Source organism: Neolamprologus brichardi, chromosome 7 (genome assembly GCF_056152115.1).
Source record: "Neolamprologus brichardi isolate AB-2024 chromosome 7, ASM5615211v1, whole genome shotgun sequence".
In the NCBI taxonomy this organism is placed as follows: Eukaryota; Metazoa; Chordata; class Actinopteri; order Cichliformes; family Cichlidae; genus Neolamprologus; species Neolamprologus brichardi.
The window spans coordinates 38,482,058-38,498,213 of record NC_142110.1 but is presented as its reverse complement, the minus strand read 5'-3'; positions in this window follow the sequence as shown (position 1 = coordinate 38,498,213).

The following is a 16,156-nucleotide window of genomic DNA, read 5'->3' as shown; positions in this document are numbered from 1 at the left end:
GTGTATGTGTGTGTGTCTGTGTTATGTCTTCAACAAATAATACAAATAAAATAAAATACAAATCGAGTGAGGCAATAATTATAACACACTTGAAAACATTTTCTATTCGATTTTACACTTTTTGTCCAGAATAACTTTCACTCTGTTCAGTCTAGATAGCAGGAGGTCATTAAATCACTGGCTTCAAAAATACAGACAAGGGGGGTCATAGTTTGTCTGTTATAGCAAATATCAGAGAGAGACCACCCTCATATGACTTACAGTATCACAGCAAGGATACCATCATCCAGCAGTGCAATCAGGCCTAGCTCTCTAATGTCTGATGTCATTCACTCTTGAACACAGAGGCCGTGCCACAGAGGTAGCTTTGATAAGCTCCATACTAAATTCCATCTAATTAGTTACACTGCCAGCATTGCCTCTCAGTGATCCTAACAATATGGCCAGTGAACAACAAAAACAGTTCTGGTGTGGTCTTGTGCAGTTAGGATATTTCCTTTATCTGAAATGGATAGTAATGACACTTTCAATACTCTCTGCATTCATATATTTATTTTAAGCATCATTTGTGACTAGAGATATCTATTGATTTGTTTAAAAGTAGGAAAACTGATACTGTTACCAACAAGCAGTGTAAAACTATTGTAAAGCATACATATTCAGTTAACTATATCTAAAAATGTCCATGCAGTTGTTTTATCCAAAATACAGGCCTGAATAGCTGAATGTGTTATCAATTACATAATTGTTGTTGTTGGTGCATTAGCACTGATACATTAATGCATAAATAGCATATTAGATGTTTTAATTTATTGGCTCCTAAGCTAGGAGTTCAGCTTCCAAAAAAAGATGTCTGTGTTGCTGACACTTCCCAAAATGAATTTTAGATCACTCTGGTCCCATAGGAGAACTTCTGACCTTAATGTCCTTCATTTCAAATTACTCCAATTTTCCCAGTTTCCTTTAATATGCCAAGATGAGTTTGCTGTTCAAACAGCATCTGTCTAGCAGAGCTTTCAGCTCCTCAAGGCTTAAGCCTATTTCTAATTAATTTGTCCCTCTAACAGCAGCAAGAGTAGGTTAGAGAAAGGACTGAAGGTGACTGGAGTTTGGTCTTCATGTGTTTTGATGAAAAATCTTCTTCCTTTTCTTCAGTATGGTAAGCCAGGTATATGTAATTGACTTTGTAAAGTGCTTAATTTAGTTACTGATCTGTTCAATTTAGTTGTGCTAGACATTCTACAGCTTGAATGGCCTGTACTCATCATGCTTAATGTCTTCACTTTCTTGATAAACAGCATCTCTGTACATTTGGTTTATTCAACAGTAATCTGTTTGTTTGTTTTTTACTTGAAAAGTTATCGGGAATCTGTGTCAGAGCAATTATTTAAAGCAGTTCCAAAAGCAATTCTAATAAACACACTTACCCCTTCTGTGTTTTTGACAGTTTTTAAGAAGCATTGGTTAATTCTGATCAGTGCTATGGTTTCCCATATTCTAAACTAACTTCTGTACAAGCCGTAATAAAATCCTGCTCACTGGGCAGGCATAACTGTTTCTAATTTCCCTTGTCTGTGTTGCAAATTTATTAAAAAGAAATACAAATGTAAAATGTGAATACAAATGGTAAAATGAAGATACAATAAATAAATAAATAAAATAAAGTAAATGCATTGATATAAGAGTTTTTATTTTGACAGGATTTTTAGGCAAAGAGATAGTCAAGTTTGACATAGGTAGGTGTCTTTGGGACCAAGCAAGACCAAGCAAGATGTCAACAGTGAACTGCCAGTGAGCAAATGCAGCGTACTAGAGTAGGCAGCCAGGTGACTTTTCCAATTAAGTTTGAATAACACACAAACTGCTTAGGTTTACAGAAAATCCTTCTATTGTAGGTGAATAACAGGAGTGCTGGCTAGACTGTGGGCATCAATACCAAGGCCCTATTCCATCAGATGGCAAGGAATGGCAAGAAAAAAGGAGAAAGCATGAGAGAGACATGTTTGTGCCTAGTTGATACCAGGAATACTTTGTAGGTTCCCTTATTGGTTAATTTATTCATATTTACTTAATGGCCATGATTCTTAAAGACAATTGTCTACAAGTATAATTAAACTGTAAACATTTCCTTGATTAAAAATACTTGATGATCAGAGACCTTCAAACATTGACCGTAAATAGGGAGCAATTAACACACAGGAGAGATGGCTGCTAAGGCAAGGATCCTACCTGATATTAGATTGATGATGTATTATTTGGCCAGACGGCAACCTAAGATTGTATCCAGTGGAACTATGATGGTAAACTCATCATAATAATGATCATGTCTCTAAAATCAATTCTTAGTCAACTCATTACTAACATGCTGCTCCAGCTCAAACTGGGTTTTGCCATTAAAAACAAAACAAAAAACAAAACAAATCAAACACAAAAAAATCTACTGTGTATTTTTACAAAGAGAGGACAGTGACAATATTGCATGTAAGATGTGGCAAATCAAAGCTTTTTGCATATGCATTTCTGGGAGAATCAGATGAACAGAATCAACTTTTGGAGATTACATTAATGGCATTTATAATTTCAGGACCATGGACAGCATACATAGTTTTCACCATGGCCTTATCAGCTTGGATTACATGATTGTTTTTATAGGTAAACCTACACAAAATCAACTGAATGCACTTGGGTGGTAATGTTAACACTACTAGTTGCAGAAAAAAGAAAGTTTTTTCGATCCAGCATTTCTGGTCTATTTCATTCCTTCGAGGGATGTAAGTTATCTTAATACAAAACGTGATGAAGAAGGACTGAAAGCAGGCTACACGGTAGTCTGCAGACAAGGAACTAAATTTGAGGTCAAAGAAGCAGGAAGACTGGAGGGGCAACAGTCGGCTCAGAGAGCAGAAGTAATTGCACTGAGCCGGGCCTTGAGACTGGCCAAGGACAAGAAAGTGAACATCTACACTGATTCAGCCTACGCATTTGGGGCAGCCCACATGGAGCTCGCTCAATGGAAAAAAGCGGGGTTCAGAACGGCAACAAATGCTCCCATCTGCCATAGGAAGGAAATGGAGGAACTGGAAAGGGCCCTGCACAACCCAGATGAGGTGCGCATCACCTCATGAGGTGAGGTGAGGTGTGGAGATACAGAAATTATTTTACTGCTACAATATAACCTGCATTATTAATATTGCATTAATAATATACCCTACAGCACTGATATTGTGTTAAAAATGTTTATGAAACCTACTGCCACCATATTAACTTTTTTATTACAGGTGCAACCATAACCAGTTTATACACACATTGCATATTTGTGCTCATTCAGAGTTAATGCTCAGTCTATTAATGGTCTCAAGCTTTGTGAAGCGCTATGTCTTCACAATCTATTGTGTAAGTGACTTGGAGCATAGAAGGATAAACGGCATACACGCTTACATACACATGAAATCCAGAAACCTGCCAGGCCAAAGGCCCGAAATTCATTTAGCTTCTAACTGCATTTCAGTTTGCTTGGTAACAGATGACAGAAGACCAGTCAAGAAAGGACAAGCCCTCAGGGACCATCTTGGCTTGAAATTTATTTACTGTAATCGATGTATTTGATCTGTAATCAACACGAGAAGGGGCGTTAACCCTGATGTTATAAAATAATTTTCAAGTGTATTCTTAGCAGGAGACGTATGCTGGTGTGATGCTGTATACTTCTTCTCCTGCGTGTGTTTTAATAAACTCATTGTTTGATTGCACTCTCCTGGGCCTCTGTTGGTTTGTTCCATTGCTCAACATTTTTGAATTCGGGACAAATGCTATAGAACGCTATATGAAAATGTTTTTATCTCTTAGTTTACGACCTTGCACTAACTTGCATGACTCTTGGCAGATTGGGCATGCGTTGTTAAAATGAACTGACTTCACCTGTGTAAAAAAAAAAAAAAGCTTTGCAACTGTAAATAACCCATAAAACTAATGAAATTTATCAGCACTATAGGGAATTACGCTTACACATTATTTTTCCCATTTAATAAATATAGTCCCTAAGCATTTAATCAATGATAAAATTTTAACTATCAGACATAGACCTCAGTATGTGCACATTTTCTCGCAGATAATGCTACACAAAAGGAGAATACACTGAACTGATTTTCTAAATGCTTTACAATTTATAGCAATATGGTCTTTATACTGTAATGTTGTATAATAGGTAACGCCCCCCCCCCCCCAAAAAACAACAACAACAAACAAACAAACAAAAAACATAAAAACAAAAGAACCCAAAACAAAATGGAACAGCCCCATATAAAGTTTTTGCTTTAAAGTTGATGAAAGCGTTAACACAAGATAACATAAGCTACACATATAATTAATAATTAAAGCTAATAACAATATTAATAATAATAAATTGTTAAAAAGTCCTCATATATCCTATATGGAACATGGTTTTAAAAGGCTAAGGTCCCTGCTAATATAATTTTGGACCCAAGTTTACTTTTTTTTTCTTACAATACAAATACAAATTCAAACTAACTACTTCTTTTTTGTTGTTTTGGAAGGTAGGCTTGACAATGACAATTTATTATCAAATAAGATAGTTATAGGTATAGGCATGACCAATTAAACATCTCTACAAGTTTTAAGGCATAGTAACAGTTTTAATAGTCATTCAAAAAATAAATTAATTAATAAATTAATAAAAACAATGCACTGTGATTATTAGAAACATTGTGATTTTTCTTCACTCTGCAGTGTGAAATGCTTGAAATGCATTGAGTCATTAATATGGTTAAAACACAATTAGAATAAATGCCAGTATTTGCTATACTTTTGAATTGGTTTATTTACAAGGTTAAAAGAAAACATATGCCATTATACGTTGATCAATGGCATTAACACATATTCTTTTTTATAAACACATTTTTTTATTATATCCTTAATGCCACAGATTACAGTTTGCTTTGTCATTTAGTTATGAATACACTCTAAGACCTCTCGAGTATTACACACACTCATTTTACCATTATATCATCTGATATCTGGTTGTACATGTGATAACTACATTAATATGGATGTCATGCTAATTCTGCCCAGTGAAACAATACTATTCTTCAGCAAGGATATATCAGTATGACACATACACAACCTTTCCCTCATTGTATATTATGTGCCCGTTGAACAGCATAATTGCTGGAACCAAGGGAGCACTAGCCAACTTTTCTCACTAAGTGTTCATCCACTCATATGAAATGTAAAAGCTCAGTAGTACCTGCTGCCATCCTTTCATTTCTAATTCATGTTAATAATATTGCTCAAGGCCAACTCTGGGGAATGTCATGACGCTGAGTGTAATGGACTTCTCTCTCAAACTAAATGTAGGTGTGGACTATTGATTAAGTCTGTATCATCTCATCACACACAGCTTCACTAACTTTTCTTTCTTTTTTTTTCTTCCTTGACATTTAATTCAATTTGCTTTTCCCCAGAACTCTACATAATAGCTTGACTAATGCTATTTTATTTTAAAAATTTAAGTCTGACTTCCTGTCATTTGACCTAATGAAATCAATGCATTTTATTTATAATGAGCCTTTCATGGGCCAAGTCACAAAGTGCCTCACACCAAAACCAAAAAAATTGAATAATGAAAAAACAATTAAAAAAAAAAAATTCAGTTCAGTTTTATTAATATTGTGGTCAAAGGAGCTTGCAAAGAAAAGCGTCTGGACTTCTTTAAGTTGCTTGAAGACGTTTCACCTCTCATCCGAGAAGCTTCTTCAGTTCTAAGGTCAAATGGTGGGGAGTCCCAGATTTAAACCTAGTGGGAGTTTCCCCCCACAGAGGGACAAAAGGACCCCCTGATGATCCTCTAATCGCCTGAGCCAAGTTGTGAAAATGGGTGTGTCCCAATCAGCCAGGAAAGAGTGACCTTTGTCCTTTAGATGCAGATGGACAGCTGAGTCTTGTCCTGTGGAGGTGGCTCTTTTATGTTGTGCCATGCGCTTGTGAAGTGGCTGTTTGGTCTCTCCAATGTAGAGGTCTGAGCATTCCTCGCTGCACTGTACAGCATACACCACATTGTTAAGTCTGTGTTTTGGAGTTTTGTCTTTCGGTTGAACCAGTTTTTGTCTGAGCGTGTTGCTGGGTCTGAAATACACCGGGATGTCATGCTTAGAGAAAACTCTTCTGAGTTTTTCTGATACACCGGCTAGATAGGGGATGACAATGTTGTTGCGTCTGTCTTTCTTATCCTCCCTCGCTTCTGTGCCTCTTTGCTGACTTTAAGAACGCCCATTTACGATAGCCGCACGTTTTGAGTGCTTCCTTTACATGTGTGTGTTCCTTCTTTTTTCCTTCGGGCTTAGAGGGAACATGTTCTGCCCGGTGGTGTAGGGTCCTAATTACTCCAAGTTTGTGTTCCAGAGGGTGATGGGAGTCAAACAGGAGGTACTGGTCCGTGTGTGTGGGCTTCCGGTAAACTTTGATGTTGAGGTTGCCATTCTCTTCAATGTGCACAGCGCAGTCCAGGAAAGGCAAACAGTCATCCTTTGTGTCTTCCCTGGTGAACTTGATGTTTTTATCCACAGCGTTAATGTGCGCAGTGAAGGATTCCACTTCTTGTGTCTTGATTTTGACCCAGGTGTCGTCTACATATCTGTACCAGTGGCTGGGTACTCTTCCTTTGAAAGAGCCAAGAGCCTTCCTTTCCACTTCCTCCATGTAAAGGTTGGCTACAATAGGTGACACGGGGGAGCCCATGGCACAGCCATGGGTTTGTCTGTAGAAGCCTTCGTTGTATTTGAAGTATGTTGTGGTAAGGCAGAGGTCTAACAGTGTGCAAATCTGATCGGGTGTGAAGTTGGTCCTGTCTTCCAAGGAGCGGTCTTCTTGTAGTCGTTTTCTGACAGTCTCCATGGCCTCCGTGGTATGCAAGTGAAGAGAGAGACTACATCAAAGGACACCATGGTTTCATCTGTATCCAGGGTAAGTTTCTGGACCTTGTCAGTGAAGTCGGTGGAGTTCTTGATGTGGTGTGGGGTGTTCCCCACGGACAGATGGTTTGAAAGAGGAGTGAAAGAAGCCATCTATGTCCACTGTGAGCGACCATCTTTGAAGCTCTCTCTCTCCTCAAACAGAGAAAATCAGATGACCCCGTATGAGTAAGAGCTTGGCAACAGTGAGAAGGAAAAACTTTCTTTTAACAGGAAGAAATGTCCAGGAGACCCAGGTTCAGGGAGGGGCAGCCATATAACGTAACCCTTGGGGGTAAAGGAAGGGAGACAGGTCAGAAGAATAATATCTATTGATTAAATACAGAGTGGTTTATAAATACAGAGTGAAAAGAGTTGAGTGAAGAAGAAACGTCCAGTACATAAAGCAAAGCCCCCAGGCCTAGGTCTTTTGCAGCATAACTAAGGATTCAGGATCAAGTGATCTAGGCCTGACTATAAGCGTCATGAAAATGCAGTATTTCAAGCTGTGTCTTAAAAGTAGAGAAATGTGTTTGTCTCCTAGATCCAAACCGGGAGCTGCTTCCACAGAAGAGGGGCCTGAAAGCTGAAGGTTCCTGCCAACCATTCTACTTTTAAAAACCCTACAAACAACAAGTAAGTCTACTGTCTGGGAGCAAAGTGCTCTATTGGGATCAGGGCTGGACTGGTAACCTAGCATAACCAAAAATTCCAGTCTCAATTTTTTGTCCCATTCCAGCCTTGGATTTGATGGTACTTCACAGTCTTTAAGATAAGATGGGGCCTGATTATTCAAGACCTTGTATGTGAGGTTAAGGATTTTAAATTTAATTCTGGTTTCAACAGGTCGCCAGCAAAGAGAACCCAGTATAGGAAATATACTCTCTCTTTCTACTTCCTGTCAAGCACGTATCTGCACAATGCCACATACACACACACACACCTTGATACATCAGGTTACTTTTTGCACAGTGCTTAGTCTTTTTGCACAACTCACTGTCATTGTTGCATGTTTCTATTGCACTGTTGTGTCTGCACTGTCTTGTGTCTGCATCATTCTGTTCTGTCTCGTGTTGCACTATTTTTTGTTTTTTTTATGCAATTTTTGCAATTTTCCCACACTTGCATTTTATGTGGCCCTGTGTTGATTGTCTGTTATATGTAGCACCATGGTCTCGAAGAAACACTGTCTCATTTCATTGTGTACTGTACCATTGCACATGGTTGAAATGACAATAAATCCACTTGACTTGACTTGACTGTCAGTACGCTCGTTGCAGCATTTTGGATCAAATAAAGACTTTTGAGTGTTTTCAGAACAACCTGATAATAATTAATTGCATACTACAACAAGGAAGTAACAAGTGCATGTTTCTAAATTCAGAGTTATTATGCAGATACACGAAAAAAAAGTCCAAAAACAAAAAATTATTTAACTGACTTTAAGGCTGACAAGGAGCAAATAAAATTATTTTAAAATGAGAGATATATGTGTTCTCTTCCTGGAATTAGTTCAAAGATGTGCAGCTGCATTTTAAACACCAGCAACCTTTTCAAGGTGATTTTTTTTACAGTTAAATAAAGAGCTACAATAATCCCAATCAGAAAAGATAAAAGCATGCACATTTCTTTCAATTCAACTTTAGAAATATTTGTGTTTTTACTTATCAGTGTTCCACATATTGTAGGTTTATTATAAAATTATAAAAGATTGACTTGAATGAGGATCTGTCTTGAACAGGGAACTGTCCAAGATCATCCCAAGGTCACTCAAGCTTACAGCCTGAGGCATTGTTTGATCCTTGAGATGTTTGCTATTCAGAGTATCAAAAAGTCTGTTTTTTTTTTTCTCAGAATTTAACTGTAGAAAATTATCATTTAACCGCGACATGCTGACAGTCAAAAAGATATGCAGATGAGCAAGTTTAGAAAGCTGGTTATGTTGCTGTTTTTGCACATACCTAAAGTTCTTTTTTCCTCTTATTTGTCAGTGGCCTTTGACAGTTTGGGCTATTATGACAAATGATAGGAAAATAAAAAGTACTTCCACATATGTTTATGTACTGTACCATAAGCACTCTAACTCATATTCATGATAAATAGGTTTACAGAGGGGAAAAAAAGAGTGAGACTTGGCTATCACTACTATTTTATATACAATTGTATAAAATACAGACTAATGTTTGTTGAGACTAACTCCAATGTTTTCATTCTTCACACTTGATAAACACTCATGTATGCCTAAAGAACTCCCACTGCATTCTTGCAGCATATTGATGAGACTTGATCTGTGTGTTCCAAGGAGATAGCTTAAATCTGGTTAAGTCAGACTCAACAGTTTAATGGTAAAAAGGATTTTTATTTTTGAACCTTGAGATGACTCAGATTATGAAGCAAGTTATTCTCTATAGATTCAAATCATACAAGTTGATTGTTTTGTTTTGTAATCAAATGAGTTTTAGCAATGGGTTTAGATACATTTAAAGCAAATGAGAATATTCATATAGTCACAATGATATAAACTTAGTAAGTGAATTCTCTACCAAACACCTTATTGTACTATTGACTGTTGTTTGGTGTTGTTTATTGGATTGTGTAATTAAAGTCTGAAGAAACAAGATATATTGACCATAAAGTAATGTATTTGTTTAACAAAGTAGCATGCAGAAGAACCATGCATAGTCACAACAGTCTGGCACCTACTCCTCATGCTGGTCACCAGCTTGGTCACACACTGCTATGGAATGACATCCCATTCTTCAACCAGCATTTGCCGCAAGGCAGTTAGTGTGGATGTGTTGGTCATTTTGGCATGAACAGCACACTGTAACTGATGTTTAATGAGTTTGAAGTCTGGACTGTAGGCAACTTCCATTCTCTGTATTTCCAAATTCTGGAAGTATCTCTGATAAGCACTGCTCTCTGGGGGCAAGGATTGTCATCTTGGAGGACAGAGTTCAGTCCTTGACTGGAGATATGGGATTGCCATTGATTAGAAAATCTCATGTCGATATCTCGAAGCATCGAGATGGCCTCTAATGGTAGCAAGCCTTGTTTTTCCAATGAGGGGAGATACTTCTGCACATATCACACTGCCTCCACCAAACGCTGTTACCCTATTGGTTCTACGCTGTCTTTTTGACTGGGTAGAGAGCCAATTTGTCCTGCAAACCTTGACTGCAAATCTTCTTTGGAGACCTGCTTTGTGACCTGTCTCTGATATCCCCAATTACATGGAACCTGACCTTTAATTTGGAAATAGTACTAAGGCTCACTCTGATAATACTGCAACTTGATGTTGCAGAACACCAACTTGAACTAGCTCTATGACATAGGCCCTATTCAAATCGGTAAAAATGGCATGCTTGTAGCACACACCCTCTGACTGTCCTAGCATGGTCCATTCTCACAAGTGCTGCTAATCAGATGCCAATTACTGATCTGTTTGGCGGCACCTGGGATCCTATAAGCTTAAAACAGGAGTCAAAAGAAGAATAAGCTGTTATACATTGACAGAGGAGATTTGGGAAGTTTTTCATAGGTGCAACCCATCCACTCAACTCTGCTGTTAAACCCACAACTGCATTTTTCTTACAAATGTGACACCAATTTAAAGGGAAAAAAACAGGCTTTCCAGTGGTATAGTATTCCTTGCCATGAAACATTGTTGCAACAAAGCACTAATCTACCAATCACAAATTTTCATTATGTTTTGTGCTAAGTTTAATTTTCAGTTTTTACAAGAAAATGGATTCTGGGCTTCTGTTAGTTTCTTAGAAATGTTTCATAATTCTGGGAAACTACATTTATACATGTAAGATTGATCTGAATTTGTAAAATACATTTTACAAATATTTTCTGCCTTATGGAAAATTAAGATGTCAAATTTCATTTAAATCAAAATTATATGAAGCCTTAAGCAGACTTATTCTAAGGAGTGAATAACCAAAGACATACAGTTTGAATCTGCAAACACATGAAGCAAGGATGGAAGATGAGTCATACACAGTAGGATACAGATTGAAGCAAGAAAAAAAACTGTGAATTAAACTGACATTAGCAGCAACCACAAAACAGTTATGAAGGGAGGATGATTTACATCTAGTTACTGCTTACTTATTCAGAGAACTTTTAAACAGACCCCGATCAATACATTTTTCTTCTTAATCCAATTCATTCAATGAATGCCGTTGGAAATCTGCAAAACAGTGCAGTGAATAGTGAACTCTGCATGATCCTTTTTGTGAACATGTGAGAAAATCAGTTATGTAGAGTGTCACACCATACTGCTAAACAGTGTTTTAACATAAATGTGGCTTCATATTTATATAACTTTCTGGAAAACATTCCACAACTGACTAAGACACCCTTAACCAAAGTAAGTGCAAGACCAATAAATTACTCAGAGGAAGAACATAAGTTTTGGCAGGGAGACTCAACTTGCACGTCATTTCCAACTCACTGTGGGAATGCAGCTAATTATTTCACAGAGCTTAAACTCAAACCTCACGTCTTGCTGTTCACAGTCTCTTGTCATTAAAGGACTTAGCCCCCTCCACCTTGCAACCACTGGGAGGTTGCATTTCAAAGTTTCAGTGAATCTGGTTGGTCTATGTTGTCAAGACACAGGGGGTCTGTTTACTCAGTGTCTTTGTGTGTTTGCAATTCTTTAAGGATTGTATCTCTTCTACCTCTAGGATACAACAAGTTGGTCTTATGGGTGTAGGTTTTTTAAGACTTTATTAAGAAAGCCCCCTCCCCACCACCACCAGCCATGCCATCAGCAAAACTAAAAATGACAGAATCTCAGAGTAAATAGGGTAGTATTTTTGTAGTGCTAAAAGTCTATGAAAGAAGCCTATTGCTTTCTTTTATTTTTTTACTTCAGTAATCACTGCTACATAACCATGGCAGCAATTACTTGATCAGTTTCACAAAATGAATATCCATGCCTCTAATCAAAATGTTACATTTTATCTGTTGTTTTATCATTTAATCTTTATCAAACAAAAACTTTAACAAATTTCTGAATTTTAATTTAGAAATTTTTGCATGTATGGAGATATGGTAAATGTACAAAGAACGTTTTTCATTGCAAGGCTAGTTTCAAAACACTGTAATTTGTGCAGTATTTCAACTGAGTCTAAGTGCTGGCAAGGGAATGTAGAAGTTCTGTATTTAATGAATACACAAAGGAGTGACACAGCCTGTGGCAAGCCAAATGAGACACCTTTTGGTGAATTTCCCAGTCAAATATACTGTCCTTCCTCTCTACAATCAGAAGTAGAGGGAGACAGTGGGAGAAAAAGTCATTTTGCTTTATATAGGAGTAGGCCAATGTAACTGAATGAAGAACTAAGTGACAGCTTCTGAATTTGCCATTGTGAGAATATTGTTTGGTGGTCAGTTATTCAGGAAACATTTGATTGTCTATTATTAGTGGTTAGTTTACATAATGAAAAAAATGTAACATACATACACACATACACACACACACATACATGCCACAATAGACAGCTCTGTATATTTGACTTGACAGATTTTTACAAAAGGTGCCCATACTGGGGTATCCCAAAAAGATTTGTGTCTAATCTCAGGATCAAATACAGGATCTTTTCCTTGTCAGGCTAATGTGTAATCCACTACATAATGGAGCTATGCATACTTATACTGTAATGTACTGTAAAACCTACATCTGGATACTGCTTTATTCAAAAGGCTTGACCCCGTTGGGTTTTTCTGCATATTTGATTTGGCAGATTTTTATGATGGATGCCCTAACTGACACATCTCACGAGGAATTTGTAAGATCAACCCAGGGATCTTTTGGTTGTCAGATTAATGTTTCAGTTTTATTGGTCATATGTAAGTTAACCTCTTGAGATTAACCTCAAAGGGTCAATGAGATGGCGAAATGAAAAACAAGTCACTCAGAATCAACGTTTCACAAGATTAAAAAAACAAAAAACAAAACAATATTGGTTTAAAAAGTACAATCAAAACGGTTGACAGAAATAAGTGCAAGGTGTGCGGTATGTGGCTTGTGATAAATGCTTGACAATACGAGCTACTCTTTAATATGGCAATCTGAGCAGCCATACTCCTGTATTGTCTGCCTGCAAGGGGAATTGCTAGTGTGCTGACCCTTAATACTACACTGTAAACCCGAATGTTCAAAGTAATCAAATAGATTAAGTAGTGTATACTCAAAGTCTTTAAAAAGTTCTGTTGACTTAAATATGTCAAGTTTGTGTAACATGTTCTTCTTTTTGAGTAAATGAAACTAATAATTTTTGATTGAATTGAACTATTTCTATATTAAGTAAGCATCACTTAAAATCATAACTTAAGCACAACGTAACACAGTTAAGTTAGGACATATAAGAATGGTAAAGTCCTGTTATTTTTGTTGTTTCAAGTAGGTAGGATTTAATAATAAACTTAATTTATGTAGCACATGCTAAAATACAATAAAATCTCAAAGTGTTTCACCAAATAAGTAAAATCAAATTGTCTTAAATGCATTAGTGGAAGACAAAATGTATTTATTTTAATATTCATTGTCTTATCAATGTATCCTATATATATATATATATATATTAAATTTTTTCCGTAAGTGTTGAGCAGCTGCAGGAATCAATTTTTATTCCGAGTTAATCTCTGATTCACCCTCCGAAGCGGAAGGCGGCGCTAATGAGCATTATACTCTGATCGTTTACCGCTATTTGGAAAAAAAATACGAAACACAGAAGAAGTAAAGGTATATGAGCGGGAAACAGCACCAAAGAGGCAACACGGACGACTGGAGAAAGTTGGACCTAACGGCAGCAACTAGCATCACTGGACTTACAGTAAGTTTTCAATGTTGATATTAGTTTATTGTTTAAATACGAATATTTAGTTGTATTTTGGGTGCGTGTCGAAAAGAATAGCAGAAATGTCGGTCCGTGTTTTTTATGTGCTTTGCTGCTCTCCCCGAAGGAAACTTTGCGCTTGCAGAGCTAGCATTAAGTTGTTGTAATGAGGGTCGCAGGCTGTTTAAAAAGTTAGATACTACTTGTTCTAGAGGTGGCGCCCGGTCACCTAGTATGAAACAAAGTGTTTTAATCTCTCTAAATTTTTAAACCCCCTCTCATGACTCAAAATAGTTGGGTCCAAACAAGCCCGTTGTCCCTGCAGTTACACAGTAGTGATGGGATTTCTGGCTCTTTTTAGAGATCCGGCTCTTTCGGTTCGGCTCACTAAAAAGAGCCGGCTCTTTCGGCTCTGAACCGGCTCTTCAGGTTGTTTTGTTGCTTTAATTAATTTATTATTAACAATAATATAAAATTATGCACAAAAGGAATTATTAACGTAAAAAAAGTGGTTTTATTTATATATGTTTATATATAAATATATGCGGTGGCCCCTAGAGACAAAACACGTACAAACTCCAAAACACATTTCTAGCATGAACTGAACTTCCAAAGCAGAGCTACTAGATCACTTAAATTACACAATTGAAAGCATGTGTGTATTGTTTGTGTATTTATACACAGGCACTCATATATATTCAAATAATTAAAAAAAAAAAGTTCATTTACCTGTTACTACCACACACCAAATCCGGTCGTTGGTACTTGCTGGCTTGTGTAGCCACTAGGTAACAAAAGCTCAACACTGCGCCCTAGCATCCTGGAGCACTTCTGTTGTCTTTTGTACTTTATGTGCTTCTGAGTTTTTACGTGCTTCGGAGTTTGTACGTATTTTTACGTCTTTTGGAGTTTGTACGTGTTTTTACGTGTTTTGGAGTTTGTACGTGCTTCAGGGTTTGTACGTGCTTCAGAGTTCGTACGTGATTTTAAGTTTGTATGTGCTTTGTCTCTAGGGGCCACCGTAAATATACTTTTATTTATTCACTCCACATAAAATGTAATAAATAAATCATATAATACAAAAATCAACTATTCACATTTCAATTTTTAACTATTTAAATTTTCAGCTTTTTCCTTTTACAAATTTAAAGTGAAACAACACAAAACACTGCAAACCACAACACAATTAAATATAAATTAAAATATGAAAACAAAAAGAACATGCATATTCTCTGTCATATGGACCTGCATGAATAAACTTTCTGAAAACTTTATCATCTGCAACTGAAAATAGTTGTGAATGATTACTATACCTTTCTAATGTGACGTTGTTGTCCCTGGCTCTCTCTCTCTCCCTCTGGCTCTGTTCCTGTGCTACTGAATGTAACTACCGCCCCTCTGCCCAGCGTAAAGCACAAGGCTCGCGTGCTGAGTGAAGCGGAAAAAAGTGCGAGAGAGAGGCTGAGAGAAAGAAAAAAAACCCCAAAACCTACGTGACGTCTCGTTCACGTCAAAGAACCGGCTCTTAGAGCCATTTCGTTCGCGAACGACCCATCACTATTACACAGCGGAGATACCTGTTTGCAGTGAGAGTGCTTTCAAGCCGTTGTCTTGTTAGAAACGCTATATTTTAAACTATATGTGCGAATAAGTGGTGCACGTGTATTAGGCGTCTGAGCGACAGTCTCGATAGGTGTTTTTTTATATATATCAGTCACTTTACGCCGTAGAATGATCGGGAAACTCATCCTTCTAATACACCTGCTCTGACGAGCCACGTTGTTCACAAGCCAGATTTAGAGGGCCAATGAAAGAGCACGGCGCACGCATCGTCTCCTCTCACTTTGCCTAATTAGTGGAATCACTTGTCAATCAACTTCTGCCAACCAATTGGCACTCTTGGATCACTAAGGTCCTAAAAAACAAACCTGTCAATCAAAACAACCAGAATCGTTCGGAGAGAGAAGCAGTGATGAGGAGCCTGACATTTTTGACATTAACTGTGTATGCACATTAAATAATTTCAAATAACATATGTTTGGGGGGACCTCTCATCAGTAAGGCTTTAGTTTGTAGAAATGGCGTTGTTGTTGATTTAACCATGCCGTTAAAGTTCAAGTGCTGCTGCTTGTCTTCAGTATTGTAATATTTGCTCGATGGCTTTAGTATCTTGACTAGAGATGCATTCACACTTTGGGTATTAAATGAAAAGATTATTAACAGGGAAAAATTATAAATGTTAGTATTTAGAATTTGTCACCGTTTGGATGATTTTTAATTGTTCATCAGTTTATGCCTTTGGATCTCTCTGTTCCAGCTTCAAGAATTAAGACAGAG